Raw genomic sequence first — 4,394 nt, forward strand, 5'->3', positions numbered from 1 at the left:
TTCGCACCGCGGGGCCGGAGAAATGAGTAATAGCGAATAGCAAGGGAGGGGAGGAGAAGAAAGGACAGGTCATTAGCGAAGCCGTCGCCGCGTTAGCGAGGCGGGGGCGTCACCCAACGCCGGGCGGGCGCTCCCGCCTCCTGCCGGCGCCCCGGCCGGGACGCGGGCACGGCGCGGGCGGGGGGGCGCTCCACAGGCAGTACCGTGCATCGCTGCCGCGGGCCGCGCAGGGCCGGGCCGGGCCGGGCCGAGCCGCGTCCCCGGCTGCCGGCGGGAGAAGGAGCGGGAGCGGGGAAGGAGCGGGGAGGGAACGGGAACGGGAACGGGAGCGGGAGCGGCCGGTGACAGGTCCCGGAAGTGAGGTCGGCACACACCTCCCGCCGCGGCCGCGCGCCATTGGCGGGGCGGGGGTGGCCCCGCTCCCCTCACACCCCTCAGTGTCCTCACACTCCTCGTTGCACTCACACCCCTCATTGCCCTCATACTCGTTGCGATCGCTCTCCTCACTGCCCTCACACCCCTCACTGCACTCACACTCATTGCACTCACACCCCTCAGAGCCCTCACACTCCTCGTAGCACTGACTCTCCTCATTGCACTCACATCCCCACTGTCCTCACGCTCCTTGTTGCACTCACACCCCTCAGTGCCCTCACACTCGTTGCGCTCACACCCCTTAGTGCCCTCACACCCCTCCTTGCACTCACACTCGTTGCACTCACACCCCTCAGTGCCCTCATACTCGTTGTGATCACGCTCCTCACTGCCCTCACACCCCTCATTGCACTCACACCCCTCAGTGCCCTCATACTCGTTGCGATCACGCTCCTCACTGCCCTCACACCCCTCATTGCACTCACACCCCTCAGTGCCCTCACACTCCTCACTGCCTTCACACTCCTCAGAGCCCCCCACTGCCCTCATATCTCTCACTGCAGTCACTCTCCTCATTGCCTTCATTGCTTCGCTGCCCTCACGCCATTCACTGCCTTCACACCCCTCACACCCCTCCATTGCTCTCAGTCCCCTCACTGCCCTCACATCCCTCACTCCCCTCATAACCCTCCGTGACCCCGCATTTTTACCGGGACGCGGGGCTGAGGGGGTCGAGGCTGAGCCCCCGGGACGCCGGAGGGGCGGCCCGGCTGCCGCGGGCCCGGCGAGCGCCGCCTCCCTGAGGGGCTGTGGCTGAGACAATCGTCGCCCTGAGAAACGCTTCTCAAAAATCATAGAAACGCGTGTTTGCCGTCACGTTTGCATTCCATGTGGGGAAGAAAAAAATACCCAACCAAACAACCAACCAATCAGACAAACAAAACCAAAATTTAATCAGGAACACCACTTAATTAGTGAGATGAGTAGTGAATGGCACAGTACGGGGATGATAAAGCAAGAGTCACTTAGGATGTTTCCAATGGGAAGTTAAATGAGGCCTAGAAAGGGAAAAGAACACTGTTTTGGGGGTTGGGTCCATACTGCAGTGAGCACCACACTTAATTCCATAAATTTCTCATAAATTTGGGTTTCGCACATGGCCCTGGACACCAGAGCACTCAGTGCAGAAACAGCAGTAACAGCAGAGGGTGAAAAGCCCTCAAAGGCATGGCTCAGGACCAGCCAGCAAAAGGCAATATTGACCATGGAAAACATAAGCTAACTAAAGGTCTTATATTGATTTAAAATATTTTCAGACTATTTCAAACTGGTTCTGTTCACAGTTCAACTTCTCAACCACTAGAGCTGCTCCAAGGTCTGTCCCTAGCTGGGCCAACACCCAATGCCACAAGAATCAGTTGATTTAGCAGGTTAATTCCCAATTTTAACACCTGCATATTTCCCCATAGGTGAGGTGACATGCTGTGAGTACTGCAGTACAGTTTTCTAGAATAAGATGTTGGAATGGATGCAGGCTTTTGCCTGGGGAAATATGCACGTTTTGAGGGATTCGCCGCTGTTGCCAGTGAGAGGCATGCCGGGCTGACTCAGCTTTTTATCCACACCTCATCTTGTCCTGACTCATGCACAAGCGCTGTTCCAAAGGCAGTAAAAACACAAAATATTTATTGGAATTCAAAATGAGTTGTGGATTGTTTCCTGTTTATGAGCTGTGGGCTCCTCAGCCCACACCAAACATGTAGCAATCTCCATCTGCAGCAAGGCGAGCTGTGTTACTCCAGGCATGGAGGAGAGCTCTCTTAACCCCTATTCTGGAAGTGATTCTTCTGAAGAACTTGGAAACATTTTGTCTACAAAAATGACTGGTGTTGCAGAAAGAGGTAAAGGAGGAGAATCTATTCCACACTCCAAATATTTGCACAGGAGACTGCAGTAATTCCCTTTGTACTGAAAGAGCTTTTAAAGTGTAGATTACTGACCGGATTGTGTAAATTTGTATCACAGTTCAAATCTTAATCACATATTAAATATCATAAAAATCCATTAACTATTTAAATGTGCAAGCTTTTAGAAATCAGAAGTTAGATTATTTACTAATTTTTTTCGCTGGAATAACCTTCAATGAGTGTTATATTCTATTAATATGTAATAACCTTATTACAATTGCTTAACAGCTCAACAGTTGTGGGAGAAGCAGCCAGATTTGTGCAGTTGTTCATTTTCCATCTTTCCAGTAGCCAGCTGGCTTTGTCAGAGACTTGCACAGCCACGCACAGCATTTCTATCACAAAACATTTTCATTTGCAAAAGGGAAATGCCTTTTCATTTTATTTAAGGGCCGGATATGGAGTCTCTCATAACAATTCTGCGGGAGCAGATGAGTAGCTCCCAGTCAGCACAGGCTCATTCAGAAGTCTGGGAGGACAGACCATACCAGGAAAAATTGGCAGCGCCTTCGCCACCTCCTCCAACTACGGGTAGAATGCAGGAAGTGGGCTGACCCTGCGCTCAAACATTTGCTGTGGTTTCTCTTGCTGATTTGATGATAGAGATTTTAACAGACAATGGGCCTTGTTTTTGCTGGGTCATCGTGAAATACTTCCCCTACAAAGTCGATAGAGCCACAGAGCCTTCCCATTTGAGTATTTATTTGAAGTGGGAACTGCAGAGACCCGGTATCGTAGCCAGCACTTTATCAGCTGAAATAGCATACATAGGGTTCTGTTTCTCTTTGAGTGCCTACTGAAGCCTCACAGAACTAACATGCACTAATGGAAAATTCATTGAATTAATCTTTGAATCATACTTATTAGAAGAATAGAAGAGGCTGGACAATCACAAAGCGACAAGTTTTATGAACAGAGATCACTAGCAGAAGTATAGAAAACTATCAGAGTGTAATTTAAATCTTTTTCTGTATAACTTTGTGCTTGCTGGATCCTGCCCCTTTGTGCCTGGTCAAAATATCTCAAAGCCAAAAGTCCCACGTGATAATGAACAGGAGAGGATTAATTCTGATTTATTTAATATACACAGCATGCAAATTAATGTTAAAAGCACACCTTTCTCTCATTAAATCAACCCCCTTAAAAAACCCCCCAAAACAGACAAGAAAACTGGTGAAGCAGTGGAGACCAGTGAGATGTATTCACCCTGAGCTTTCCTCATGAGGCTCTCTCTCATCATTGCAGCCTGGGTACAGAAATATCTGTGCTGCTTTGCTTTGCTGTTGTTTTAGGTCAGGCTGGATTTGAGGGCTGGTTGTTTTTAGATGCATGTCTCTCTCCTGGATTAGAGCAAAGCTCTAAGGCTAAAGATGATAAATGAAAACATTTAGATAAGTCACATGAGACTCATCTGCCTCATTTTACTATGACACGTTTTGGATGGAAGCAGGATGCAACTTACAGGTTTACACAAGCCTAATGTCCCACAAAACTATTTAGATATTCAATTTTTTATAAAATCTAAGATGTGATTATTATAATTTTCCAACAAAATAAGCAATGAAGCTGTTACTTACATTTGATTTCTGTTAGAGAAGTTTACCATGCCGCTCCATCTATATAAGGTACAGCCTTGGTCGTTTTCAGATAATTTCTTTTCATGTTTGAAAGTTACTTTGCTCATTACTCTTCACTTACTGAAACAATTCATTACTTGTCAGCATCAAGATCAAACACTGCAGGTGTCAAAAATACTTCAGAATAGTTGCATGTAAGATCATAGTACTTTAAACTTAACTCTTCTTAAGCCAAATTGTTCAGAATTCTTCTCTTCGTTATCAGATTCAGCAGGATTTTGCAGGTTTATTTGTGGGTTTTGGTCTCTGAGAACTGCTAAAAATCAGTTAAGCTTAATATAATAAATATATACATTTTTAGAAAACAAATCACTGCTTGGTATCTTGAACTGGGGAGAAGTTTTGTTATTCTCTTACTGGGGTGGATTGCTCCTTCCTTTCTTTGATGAATGTGGTACTTGCCATAGTGTGACAG

Source organism: Hirundo rustica, chromosome 4 (genome assembly GCF_015227805.2).
Source record: "Hirundo rustica isolate bHirRus1 chromosome 4, bHirRus1.pri.v3, whole genome shotgun sequence".
Classification (NCBI taxonomy): domain Eukaryota; kingdom Metazoa; phylum Chordata; class Aves; order Passeriformes; family Hirundinidae; genus Hirundo; species Hirundo rustica.